Below are 14801 nucleotides of genomic sequence, written 5' to 3' on the forward strand. Positions count from 1 at the left end.
ACAGAGGCAAATGAATGCCCAATCACAGAGGCAAATGGTGCTCAAATACACAGAGGCAAATGGTGCCCAAATACACAGAGGCAAATAGTGCCCAAATACACAGAGGCAAATGGTGCCCAAATACACAGAGGCAAATCATGCCCAAATACACAGAGGTAAATAGTGCCCAAATACACAGAGGCAAATGAATGCCCAAATGATACTCAAAGATCCACCACTCCATATCCAACCTCAGACTCATCCCCCAAGAACAATCCACTCACACTGTTCATCTCATATTATGAACACAACCAACTCCCAGGGAATATAATCAAGGATTCAACCAACCAAATAGACTCATATAATGAACCAAGAGAAGTGAATAAATACTCCAAAAACATGGTAAAATACTCAGCAAAATATCCCAACAACATTCAGAGACAATGGCAAAACAACCAGACCAAAAGATCATAATCAGTTTACTAGAAACGGAACTGGAAATGAACTGGCGAAGCACCGTCACGGAACACCCTGTTCCGCCAACCTACTCCACCAACACTAACGGAACACACCAACGGAACACCATGTTCCGCCAAACCCTTCCACCAGTGTTCTTACGGAACATTCCAACGGGACACATTATACCATTGAAATGCACCGCAAGGACAACTCCAACTCACAGATTCCAAAATCGGAACAAAATACATTCCAGAATACAAATCATGCTCAGAATACACAGATTACACATCTCAGAAGCCAATAAATCATGGAATCCATAACAAGAATTACTCATACCCATCTAGATACAAAGGATGATGAACACAAGTCCAACAATCCACAAATCAAGGTTCACAGACCATCAACAAAGCTATAACCCAAAGAAATTCATAGGATTCCAACACCAAATCATATGCTTATAGATCAAGAGTGTAAAATAGGTTTTAGTGGACATGATGGTTACCTTTTGGAGCACACTTCAACCAAGGAAACCTCAAACACCTCACAAAGCACCACCTCCATCTTGATCATCTTTTTCCCAAAAAGATCCCCAAAAGAACATCATAAGAACTTGTATAAAGATCATGAAAATAAGATGATACAATGTTTATTCCTAAAGATAAACACTTACCCAAGCCCTAGGAATCCTAAAGGAGCAATCTTGGTCTTGGATCTTGAAGATGAAAGGATAATGTATATTGTAGGGTTTCTTAGGAAAGATAGTGTAGGAAGAGTTATTCTTGGTAGGAAGAATTAATACAAACCCTTTTATATGGATAGGAGAAATCATTACATACATAGTGTATGTATCATATTAGGGTAAGACATGAAATAATGGGCCCTTATAAAATGGGTCTCACATTATTTATTATACTACTAGTTTGTAGGAAATTAATCCTTCAAGAATAAATAAATAAATAAATAAATATATATATATATATATATATATATATATATATATATATATTTATTGGGCCATTATAAAAATACTCTTACTTATAAGAATTGTAAGGATCCAATTGAAATAAATCTCTTACAAGAATTAAATCAAGAGTTGGGCCTTTAGAATAAATGATTAATTCCGGAATAAAATATATGTATATCAATTGGAAAGATTAAGCCCAATCAAATCAAATAAATTGCCCGGTGGAAATAATTACCAGTCTCAAGGCTTGAACGAAATTACGGGGTACTACACAATCTACGTACCACCGCTTGAGAATGTTAACTTCCACGTGTATCCTTCCGTCCTAACTTTGGTGAAAAATAGTCTGTTCGTCAGACTACCATCGAAGGATCCGCACGTGCACATTACAAGGTTCATAAGAGCATGTGACATGTTCCGGTAAGAAGGCGTGAGCGATGAGGTGATAAGGCTAAAGTTATTCCCATTTTCCGTTATTGGGGAAGCTTCATGTTGGTTGGATAGTCAAGACGGCCATCATTTTTGCTCGTGGCAACAACTCCACAAAGAATTCATTATCCACAAAGAATTCATGAATGAATTCTTTCCTCTCACCAAGACGATGAAGATAAGGAAACAAATTCAAGAATTTAAACAAGAAGGTCTTGAAAGCTTGGGTGAGGCTTGGAGGAGATTTAAGGTCTTGAAGAGACAATGCCCGCACGATCTTATGCATCCTTGTGATGTTGTGAGTTCATTCTATGGAGGATTATCGGATGAAGGAAAAATGTTCCTTGATTCTTCATCAAGAGGGGCATTTGTTTCCTTAGCATTACCCGAAATGGAGGGGCTAATTGAGCGGATATCACGGAATACTTCCTTTTGGTATGACAAGATGGATGATCATGCCGGCATGTATGAACTAAAGGGCAATGTAGCTAATGAGGCAAGAATTGAAGTAATGAACCACGAGATAAAAAGGCTACAATCTATGGTGGAGAAGATGGATGTGAAGGCAAAGCCGTCCATGGCATTGGTGCTCTATTGCAACATATGTGGTGATCCTCATGACACAAATGCTTGTACATCGCCCTCTGCATCAAAGCATGTTGAGGCGGTGGACTATCAAAGAGGAGCAAATTATAATGCCTATGGTGGAGGAAATCAAGATCAAAACCATGGGTGGAAGCAAGGCGAAGGATGGCAACAAAACGGAGGTTTCCAAGGTTCACAAGGCTATAACCAAGGTAGCAAACCCACCTATGGTCAAGGTGAGAAGGGCCTAATTGCTTATGGCCCACCTCAATAACATAGTGCTCAAATGTCTCACTATAGACCAAATTTTCCCTCCCATTTGGATCATGCTCAACAAAGGCGAGATGATATTAGAGAAGTGGATGAAAGGTTGTATAGAACCATAATGGAGCTCAAAAAATGATAGGGCTAATCTCAAGCAAGAGATTACCCAAGAGATTCGACAAGAGATATTGGGACTACGGCAAGAATCCAAAGCCACCCTTAAGACCATTGAGAATCAAATTTCTCAAATTTTCAAAATGATGTCGGATAGACACTATGGTCAACTCCCGAGTAATACCGAAAATAATCCTAAGGAAAGGGTGAGTGTCGTAGCCGCGATGGAAGAAAAGAGCCATCTCGATTGTGATCCAATGGAAATCATTTGCAGGTTGTGCGCTTTTGAGAAGAGAAGGAAGGAAAAAGAAGTAGAAGAGACTACCTCTTGTAGTCAAAACCTTGATGGAATGTTTGAGAATGTCTCTTGTGAAGTTCAACCAATGGAAGGAGAAAGCAAGGCTACCTCTTGTAGCTGAGAAGGATATGTGAATGAGAACCATGAAGAGATCACCTCTTGTGATCTCGGGAGCAAAGGAAAAGAAACCGTGCTTTCCAAGCACGAATCAATTACCCCAAAGATAGGGCAAGGAAAGGCACATTTAACGCTTTTATGCACAAATTCTTTTATGATGCTCAATGGCGTGAATTGTTTGAAAATGATACCTTTGAGGATTTTGCTTGTCTAGGCAAAGAGACATCGGCATTGGTTGCTACGGGTTGCCCCATAAAGAAGGGTGACCCAGGAGCTTTCATTGTTCCATGTTCTATCAAGGACATGGAATTTCCTAAGGCTATTGCAGATCTCGGAGCCTCAATAAACTTGATGCCCTTAAGCGTTTATGAGAAGTTGAGCTTACCATGCTTGAAGCCGACTAGGCTTTCATTCCGTCTAGCCGATGGTACCACTTGGTATCCAAAAGGCTTGGTGGAGGATGTGCTTATTAAGGTTGGTGACTTTCTTGTGCCGGTTGACTTCATGGTTTGTGAGATGGGGAGAGAGGAGCCCTTTGGCTCTTTGATTCTAGGGAGACCATTCTTGGCAACGTGTCATGCCTGGATTGATGTGGGCACGGGCGAGATTACATTGAGATTTGATGGGGAGAAAGCCAAGACGAAGAAGGTGAATGTTGAGAAAGAAGGAAGGGAAGAGTTGAAAGGAATGGTCAAGGTGAAAACCAAGACCAAACCTAGGTGGGAATATGAGAAATTGGTGTGGATGTACACTTGGGTACCCAAGTGCTTCCAACCAAAGGCCAAAGAATATGGTTGAAAAAGAGGAGGAACGTTGCGTCTAGCCAAGGACGTTAAGCGTGGCACTTCTTGGGAGGCAACCCAAGGTGTTTTTGTGTATATTTTGATTTGATTTTCTTATGGTTTTATTTGTTTTTGTTAGTGTTTTGTTTGTGTATGTTTTTGAAGACTAATTTGCAGAGTTTGGTTGCCAAAACGGTGCTAAGTTTGAGCTAAAATTGACCAAAGGCGGAAGGAAAAAGCCGGGAAATGGAGGAAAATCCCTACAACACTGTGCCACATGGCCTCCATGCATGGAGGACACGTGGACTGTTTCCAGTGCTGGTCCACATGGACATCCCACGCGTGGAGTCCATGTGGACCAATTCCAGTGTGGCACCACGTGGACCCTCCACGCGTGGCGTCCACGTGGATCGGCGATTGACGGGATTTCGGCTGAGACCACGCCAACCCACTCCCAAACTCCATTTTTTTGCTTCTTCCCCCACGCAAAGCACTTCTCCCACGCAATAGTAAGTAAAAATTTCATCAAACTTCATTTTTCTTCAAGATTCAAGGTAGAAATCATCCCAACAATATAAAAACATCTCCAAAACATCATCTCCATGGTTATTATGAAGCTTTTAGGTTGAAAATCTTGAAAAAGCATACCACATTGTCTTGTGAATTTTGTAATGATTTGTTTGTTTATATTGGTTAGAATAGCATCATAGAACATTTTTCATTGATTTCCTTGATTGATTGTGAATAATTTGATGGATTGAATTGCAATGTAGAACCCTAGTTTGAATTTCATGAAATTGCAAATGGGTTTGCTTAATTTCTTTCAACATTGAGAAAAAGTTTGAAAATTTTTCCTAATATGCCATTGTCGAATGTGGAAAGTTACAACTTACAAGCAAATAAGTTCATACAGGAGAAATTATCTTATGACCGTGCTGGTCAAAAGGTAGAGAATGAAGTTTTGGTTAGCCAACTTACCAAAGAACAAAGGGCAATATATAATGAGGTCCTTTTAAATGTTGACAACAAGGTGGGTGGATTGTTCTTCGTATATGGCTACGGTGGAACAGGTAAGACCTTCTTATAGAAAGCATTGTCTTCCTATTTAAGGCCAAAAGGAGATATAGTTCTAAATGTGGCGTCAAGCGGCATAGCGCCACTTTTATTACCGAGGGGAGGGGGAGGACTGCCCATTCAAGGTTTGCGATACCGATCTCTATTAATGAAGATTCAACCTACAATATGAGTCACGGCAGTCCTTTGGCAGAGGTTATTGTTTATTGCAAATTGATTATATGGGATGAAGCTCCGATGACGCATAAGTATTGTTTTGAGAATTTAGACAAGACAATGAGAGATTTGTTAAGGTTCAAAAATCCAAATAGTTATGACATGCCTTTTGGGGGAAAATAGTTGTTCTTGGGGAAAATAGTTGTTTAAGGTAAGAGGTTGTTAAGTCCGAATCATGGAAGGGCTCACCTCTTGATGAATAAGAAGGCAAATGGTTAAGGTAAATCATTCGAGGAGATTTTGGAAGAACGATAAGGTCAATCATTCTTATGAGCATTTAAGATACGAGCTGAGCCATTAATCACTCGTGCGGACAAGATAGAGAACATTCTTTGAACTTCTCTTTGTCCGAAACCTTAAAGACGTGGGTGATCAACCTTGGACAAACAAGTCCTAGGAACCAATCCCAATGTGCATTTAATGACATGTCCTTTAGTGTAAGATGAAAAGACAAATTGTCTGAACGCTTTATTGGACAAACGGCTAATTAGTACTGATACCCACATGGCTCATATACCCGGCAGATATTACACACTGGACAAAGGTTTTGAGTTTTTGTCTCTCACTCCAACGGACACAAAAGTTCACACCTATAAATACACTCACACTCACTCAAAAGGGTTTGTTGGCCTACAAGTGATATTGCTATCTTTATGCTCAAAAACTCTCAAGCGATCTAGTGTGCAAATATTCAAAAACTCAAAAGGTATATCTAGCTTTCAAGAAATCTTGTGCAGCTCCAAGGGTTCATTCAAGAACATCAAGGCCAAGACTTCAAGTTGGAGAAAACAAGTTTAAATCATTAACAACAATCTCTACTTAGTGAAGAAGTAGAAAGAGGCGGAGGAAACTTGGAGAAGTTGAAAAACCAAAGAGCGTGACTGCCTGGCTTGGTGATCAAGGGAGCACGTTGAGGAGTTATTGTACTACGAAAGGAGACATTAGTGCAATCCTTCACATGTTGTGGAAACGAGTGTGTAGTATAGGCTTAGTTAATAGTAGAACCACTATAAAAATCTCTCTCTCTCTCTCTCTCTCTCTCTCTCTCTCTCTTTTACTTACGCTCTTTATTATTCTTGCGATGCATATCATTAGACCAAGCCTAATGTTTTTCTCAATACATTATCAAAACCGTGCAAAGTTAAAATTAAAATTTGGGTAACAAATATTTCCGCTGCAAAACGCTTTGATCAAGTAATAACTCGAAAGTGTATTTACTTATGAAGAAATTTTCAAAAACCCTAGTGTGTCTATTCAACCCCCCCCCCCCCACCCTCTCTAGACTCACTTTGAAACCCATCGGGACCAACATAGTATTCCAGACTGCACTATACCGATGATCATGGTGGTGCAATTGTTGGGAGCACATTGCATAAGTTTCAAACTTCGGACAATAACCCAGATTATCTTCTTAACAATGCTATTTTGGCTCAAACTTTTGATGTTGTAGATAGCATCAACGATTATATGAGTGAAATGAACAAGGGAGAGTGTAGGACGTATTTAAGTTGTGATACAATTAGTAAAGCATATGCATCGGGAGATATGCTATCTGATTTGCACACACTAGAGTTCCTAAATGGTTGACGGTGTTTTGGAATACCGAATCATTGTTTGACTATTAAAGTCATGCTTTTTAAAAATATTGATCAATCATTGGGACTGTGCAACGGTACTAGGTTAATTGTTACAAGGTTGGCTAATCATGTTTTGGAAGCTCAAATAATGTCTGGAACGAATGCATGAACAAAGGTTCTAATTCCTCGGATGTCGTTAACATCTTCGGATACAAGATTGCCTTTCAAGTTCCAAAGAAAGTAGTTTCCATTGATGCTATCATATGCGATGACAATCAATAAAAGTCAAGGCCAAACACTTTCACATGTGGGTTTGTTTTTTATTACAAAGTCGATTTTTAATCATGGTAAAATGAATGTAGCAGTCTCAAGTGTAAGTAATCCTAGGGGATTAAAAATTTTGATTTGTGGGACAATTTACCATCTGTAAGTACAACTAAAAATGTAGTTTACAAAGAAGTTTTCAATAATGTGTAATATTATTGAATTTCAAACCGTTTTTCATTATTTATTTCATATTATATTCTACTTCTCTTTTACACTACTTTTAATCTTTAGTATACATTAACATTATATGTCCATGCATTGCACGGGTGCAATTACTAGTGAGATTATGTAACAAATTATGCTAAACTCCCATCCCCATCTAAGTTTCTCCTTCCTAATTTGACACAGTATATTTGATTGGATTTTCTTTTCTATTTTATTACTAATGGCATGTTTGGTTTACAGAAAAATACTTTTTTTAATAAAATTTTTCCTCAAATTTGAACAAATAAAAATAAAAATAGATTTTACATTATTTAATTTTGAACAAATAAAAATAAAAATAGATTTTACATTATTTAATTTGGTTGATGAAGAATTTACTCCAATAAAAAATGAATTCCGTCCTTGCTCTCTTTTGACATTTTATTTTCCACATCTTTTAGAAGAAAGATATAACATGAATTTCTATATTATCATCACTATCTTTATTATATGTGACTATATGAGCATCATAAATTACTAATTATTTATAACAACGTATTTTTCACAAACCAAATAATAGAATCAATATCTCAAACGGTTTCTTTTTAATAAATTTATATTTATTTTCTTTCTAATTCTTTCAAACAAATGAGCTCTAATTATTATTATTTTTAAACTCATGATGGACCAACGAATTCATGAATATTCAATGAATTTTTTAAAAAAATTATTATCATGTAAAAGATGAACTCAAAAGAATAAATTTAAGAAAAACAATAGCATTATTCTTCTATAACGATATTGTCATTTGTCATTTTCTCAATTACGGTAATCGATACTAGAAAGTAGAGAAATTAAACGATGGAGTATGACGTAATAGATATGTATGATGTTGAGGTTGAATATTACGATGGGGATGTGCTCTTTTATTTTGTCAAAGAATATGCAATCCTTGGACTCAGTCCAATCTTAACATTTTTTTTTAAATCGGAAAGGAGGGGGGATCCCTGGGAGGCCGGCACCTTAGCACGGCTCCACCACTCTGCGCGTTCTCATGGCATGTGCCATGTCGTCGAGGTAAACTTCTTCACTCATAATAGGACATACTTCCACATGTTTCCGAACATCACCTTGATTGGCAGCGAGCGACGCAAGGCAGTCCGCCACTCTGTTTTTTTCACGATAGACCACTCGAAGGATTACCCTCCAGTTCCTGTTGAGCCACCATTTGATATTTTCAATGTACATGCGTATCAGGCCCCGTCCTGGCAGATCCTCTTGAATCCACTGGATATCACTCTTGGCGTCCGACTAAACCTCGATATCTCGATAGCCTTTTTGCCAAGCCCATCTCAAGCACTCCTCGAGCGCTTTTGCCTCAACAAGTGCTGGTTCATCATAATGTGTTCCGCATACCAAGCCTCCAAGCCACTCGCCCTTGTTGTTCCTAATGACTCCTCCGATACCTGCCTTTTGTATCCCATGTTTGACACTGCCATCAACGTTGAGGGTGAACCGGTGATCCGCAGTAGCTTTCCATCGTATCATAATGGGCCGATTTCTTCCCGTCACTGGTTTGGTAGGATTGAGACGAGCAAAGGCGCGTTCAATCTCGTCATCAACGCCCTTGATCCAACTGATCTTCTGTTGAATCATCATCTCTTTATCGTTGAACACTCTTTCGCAGCGCCATCTCCAGAGCCACCAAGTTATGATGGTGAAGTGGTTGGGCCAATCAGCATCTTCGACCTCTCCCTTGTCAGTGTTGATGTTATCGGCAATCCAGTCCTTGAAATCGAGCTGTCTCCACCTGCGTTGCCTTCCAGCAGAAGCAAATGCTCTCCATATCTCCTTTGCCTTCGCACAGCTTCTGAGAATATGTTCGGTAGTTTCCGTCGTCCCGGTGCAGGTTGCGCAGCTGTCCTCCGTAGTGAATCCTCTCCGTTTCCTCTCTGCATTGCTCATCACACGATCATGCATGGCAGTCCAAATGAATGTCTTGAACTTGTTAGGGACCTTCAACTTCCACAGCTTTTCCCATGTCCTTTCCTGCACATGAGTCGGGTAGTCATGAAGTAATAAGAACGCAGAATTGACAGAAAACTTACCAGATGGTTCCGTGCGCCAGTAGCTTTCATCTTCACCATCATCCTCTCTAAGTGTCAAAGCCTCCAACATGTGTCTGACTCCATCTGGTAGAGTTGGCATAAGCTCCCATTTCCACCCCCCATCATTCTGCCAATATTCACTGACCCTCCTTTCAACATTATGAGCACTTTCATAGTTAGGTACGAGTTCTTCAAGAGGCTTGTCATGGACCCACGGATCAGTCTAGAAGCGGGTAGCTTTGCCATTGATGACATGATTTCTGATCCCCATCCGAATGATGGGTGTAGCAGCGATGATTCCTCGCCAAGCATTGGAACATGCCTGCCTCGGACACAGACTTTCTACTCTTGCTTTTCCATAGGCATACTTCCCTTTCACTACTTCAACCCAAAGAGATTGTCTATTAGTGACAATTTGCCAACCAAGTTTTGCCATAAAAGCTAAATTCATATCCTTAGCAAATTTGATTCCAAGGCCTCCGGCTTTCTTTGGCTTCGTGACATCTGCCCAGCAAACAAGATGGCATTTTCTAACATCCGGGGTGCCACCCCAAATGAACCTGCGGATCCGTTTATCGATTTCCTCCCAAACCCCAGCTGGCACGAAAAGGGTTTGCATGCCATAGTATGGAATTGTTTGGAGAACTGACTGGGACAGGATCTGCCACCCTGCTAGCGTTAGGAATTTAGCTTTCCATCCATTAAGCCTGTCATCCATCTTATCCATTCTGCCGTGGAGAGTGGGAACTCCGAGATACTTGCCAAGGTTGGTAGATGCAGGTATTCCGGCTATATCAGAAATCTTTCTCACTAACTCGCTATCCACATTCTTGGAGAAGAAGATTTGCGATTTGCTTAAACTCACTTTTTGGCCCGACGCCTTGCTAAACCTTTCGAGACATTGTGAGATGATAGTGATTTGCTCCTGCGAGGATTCAGCAAACAAAACCAAGTCATCAGCAAAAAATAAGTGGGTAAGAGTAGGGCCATACCTGGAGAGTCGAATACCTTTCCATCGCCCACCAGCAACCTCTTCCTTAATTACGTGACTAAGACGTTCCATGCAAAGAACGAACAGGTAGGGTGACATAGCATCGCCTTGGCGGATGCCCCGAGAGGGTACAATCTAGTCCAGCTGCTTGCCATTCCATAACACTTTCAATTTAGGTGATTCCACACAAGCCATGATGTTCCTGACCCACTCATTTGACATGCCCACGTCCTTGAGGGTGCCCTTATGAAATCCCAGTTCAATCTGTCATAGGCTTTCTCCAGGTCGACTTTTAGGACCATGAATCCTTTCTTTCCCTGTTTGTTAGGCATGGAATGGACAACTTCTTGGTAGACTAGAATGTTATCAGTAATCTGCCTGCCTGGGACGAAGCTACTCTGTTCTTGTCCAATTAGTCTCTTCAGGATTGGCTTGAGCCGGTTAGTCATGGCTTTTGTAATGATTTTGTAAATGACATTACAAAGGCTGATTGGGCGGTATTGGCTAGCATTGGAAGGGCAATTGATCTTAGGAATAAGAGCGATTAAAGTGTCATTGATGCCTTCTTCCAATCTCCCAGATGTCATAAACTCCTCGACCTGCTTAAAGACTGACTTGCCTACAACTTGCCATGCCTTCTGATAGAAAGCAGCATGAAAACCATCCGGCCCTGGGGCTTTCAACGGGCTCATATCAAAGAGAGCTGACTTAATTTCCTCGATTGAGAATGCCCTGTTAAAAGATATCCAGTCCTCCATGCAAAGAATAGGCAATTTTCCTTGTGGTACGCCAGTGTTGTCAGCTTCTGCCTCCTTTGTGAAAATACCAATAAAATAATCATGAATGGCCTTTTCGATTTGATGCTCATCAGTCATGCGGTTGCCATCCTCATTTAAGATGTTGTGCCTTTCCTTCTTTGCCTTCTTGCTCTTGGTCGCAGCGTGGTAGAACTTTGTGTTTCGGTCACCCGAAGCAATCCATTCCTCCCTTGCTTGTTGAAACTAAAAGATTTCTTCTTGATGCAGTACATCTTCTAACTCATCTCTGATTTTCTTTTCTAGCTTGATAAGCCCCGTATGACTGGCCTGACTCAGTTGTCTTTGGACGCCGTCCAACCGTCGAAAAAGTTTATTTTTCCTAGAATGGATATTGCCGAAAACATTTCGGTTCCAATGTTTGAATTTGGAAACCATGAGCTCTTTGTTATTCCAAACGGTGTCATCAATTTTCCAATTTTCCTTAATGAAATCCAAGAATAACGGATGAGAGGCCCACGCTCCCTGATACATAAAATTGCTATGATCTTTGTTGTTCTGTTTAGTGTCAAGATCAATGAGGATAGGGCAATGGTCCGAGGCAATCATCGCAAGGTGAGTCACGCTCGTATCACGCACCAAGTCCAACCAGTCCAACGAACAAAGCGCACGGTCTAACCTCGCTCCTTTAAACGTTTCTTCCTGCTTCCCCCTCTTCCAAGAAAACTTCCGCCCCGAAAAACCAAGGTCGACCAGGGCTTCACTAAAAATCCAATTCATGAAGTCCCCGTTTCTATGACTACCTTGATTGTAAATGTTCGAAGATTCATCACTATTAGCAATGGCATTAAAATCCCCTACAATCAGCCAGGGGTGGTTAATTAGCACTTTTCGTCTGGATAGAGCACTCCAAAGCCGGCGGCGAAGGTGTAGTGAGGGGCTGCCATACACAACCGAGAAGTTCCACATTCTGCCAGAAGATTCCCTGACTGTCATGTGCACGAACTGGGGGTGAGAAGTGATGATATCGATCAAAAGGTCCTCCGACCACAGAATCCAAATTCCTCCACTATAGCCAAGGGCCTCAACCCTTGCCCATTTTCCAAAACCAAGTTTATTGCAAATACTATCCGCATTTGAGCCTAAAACCTTTGTTTCCAAAAGACAGAAAATGCTCGGGCGGTGCTTCTTAATAATCCATTTCGCATCTCTAAGAAACGCCTTAGACGCTGCTCCTTGACAATTCCAGGTGATAGCTTTCATGGGAAAACAACAACAAAGGGACGGAAAACAAGAACAGCAGCAGACACAAAAACAGGAAATAGACACAAACGAAAAACAAACACAGAAAAAACAAAACAAGGAACACTTACAGTTCCAGCTCCATAGCATCGACGCCCGAGGCTCCCAACTCATTTAGTTCACTCGACGAATCAAGAAACTCAAGGTCTTCGAGCTAACCGCCATCAGGTGGATCCCCGTGATGTTCGGGAAAGAGCTCTGCCCCTGCCATGGATTCCCCATCGGCGTCATTGTCAACTTCATGGACTTGCACAGAGGTGGAGTCGTTTCTATCCCCAAGGACCAACGTGTGTTCACTGGCAGCTCCGGCCTGATTGGCTTGTGACTCTGGTGTCTTTCTATTGGTCATCCTCCTGTTACTTGTTTCTCCTATTTCCACAGATTTCTTATGGATTCCATGCATATTGTTCCCATTGATTTGTTTTTCCGAAACTTGGGTCGTCGGGCGTTTGCCTTTTGAGTGGCCCGATCTGTTGTTTCCTTGGGCTTGGTTTTCACTAACAGGCTGCTTTCCTAATGGTTCCCTCGTTATTTGCTCGTTGTCTTCGTTGGCAGTCTCAGCGAGGCTCGAAAATCTCTAGCCTGATTGTGTACTCATGTTTCTTCCTTTCTCAGGCTCATTTTGATCCTTCTTTCCATAATCTTTTCCCCCTTGATTCTTGTTCCCTTGGTTTTTGGTATAATTCCTTTTTGGTTTCGGCGCTATCATCCACGTACCGTAATCCTCCGTGACTTCTGGCCTAGATATGGTAGTTTCCATGTGCACGTGATGCTTGCCATAATCACCACCTTTGTGACCGTTGCTCCCACCGGAGGTGTTTTCCGGCCGGGAACCTCCCTCCGTGTTCAATGCTTGTAAGTTGTCAGCCTCCTGATTTAGTCTGCAACCTTCAACGCTGTGTCCATACATTCCACACTTGAAGCAGATTAGATGTAGCCCTTCATACACTATCGGACGCACCCTGTTTCTTAGCGTGAACTTAGCCAACAAAGGTTTTGTAATGTCAACCTCCACACAAACCCTCGCGAAGCTTGCCCTCGAAACCAGGCTTGTCGCAGTATCCATGTTGATCGGGCGCCCCACCTTGCCCCCCACTCTCATCAGAAAATTACGGTCATAGTATTCAGCTGGAAGACACGGAAACCGAATCCACACGTTCATACTTTCGGTCTTATCTATGAAAGGGTCAAAGTTTGGTACCCATTCCTTGACAATAAGGTAGTGATCGAGGACCATCCAAGGCCCTCCAAACTTGGCGTATTCATAGTCATCTACGGACGCAAACTTCACCAGTTAATAACCATTGTCTACCGTCACCAGTTCCATTCTTGCTTTTGGATGCCAGAGGGCAGTAAGTCAACGGAGCAGATATCCATAGCCAACATTCCTGCCCATCACTTTCACTATAAGAGTCTGTTTCCATTTGCTTCGAAGCCGAATCTTCTCCTCCTCTGATAGCCTGATAACAGGGCAGTTTACATCCACATCATCATCCGGCTCTTCTTCATCATCAGATACAAGATCTAGATCTTCCTCCGCCTGCTGGTTACTTTGCAAAGACTCATTTGCTACCACCTGTTTGAAGGATAGCGTGCCTGTTTGCCCCTGTGGTCCAGCAGCATTTTTTGGTTCCTCATCACCAATCGGCACCGCTTCGCCCATTGGTGACTCCGTTGATGTTTTCGTCTTTTTTTTGCTTCGATCCAGATGGTCCTGCTCCTCGCTATTGCGAATCGCCGGGAGAGAATCGCCGCTCATCGTTTTTTGTATGTTTCCTTTCTTGCCTTTGCGCACCCAATCTTAACATTTAAGTTTGAATTATTTACAATTTACGTCTTTCCTTACTTGTTCCATTTTCTTTATTTGAAATTTAACAATATAATTGGGACCACAATGTCGGGTAAATTATTGTATGGACCGTAGTCCATACAACTGTGTGGATCACGATCCAAAATAACTTCGTTAAATTTTATAAGTTAGAATATGGTGGTGCAATTGTTGGGAGCACATTTCCTAAGTTTCAAACTTCGGACAATAACCCAGATTATCTTCTTAACAGTGCTATTTTGGCTCCAACTTTTGATGTTGTAGATAGCATCAACGATTATATGAGTTGTTGGTCCCAAGGGGATGGGGTACAAGTCTAGAGGGGGGGGTGAATAGACTTGTATAAGATTTTGCAAATCTTTTCAACCTCTCGTGTATATTGAACTTAGGATGTTTAGGTTCGATACCTCACGAGGAGAAGACAAAGTTTTATGCGCAGCGGAAATGTTATCCCCTTTTAGTTAGCACGAGTTTGGGTTAGTTCGAGA

The 14801-nt window shown here is 41.3% G+C and overlaps 1 non-coding gene across 1 annotated transcript; it reads right to left on the bottom strand.

Annotated features, from left to right (window-relative positions):
- Window positions 1-2006: 2006 nt before the first annotated feature.
- Window positions 2007-2113, bottom strand: LOC116011492. Its single transcript, XR_004097043.1, has one exon. It is a non-coding gene; the product is annotated as a small nucleolar RNA R71 (small nucleolar RNA).
- Between the last annotated feature and the right edge of the window lie 12688 nt (window positions 2114-14801).

Source organism: Ipomoea triloba, chromosome 2 (genome assembly GCF_003576645.1).
Source record: "Ipomoea triloba cultivar NCNSP0323 chromosome 2, ASM357664v1".
Taxonomy (NCBI): domain Eukaryota; kingdom Viridiplantae; phylum Streptophyta; class Magnoliopsida; order Solanales; family Convolvulaceae; genus Ipomoea; species Ipomoea triloba.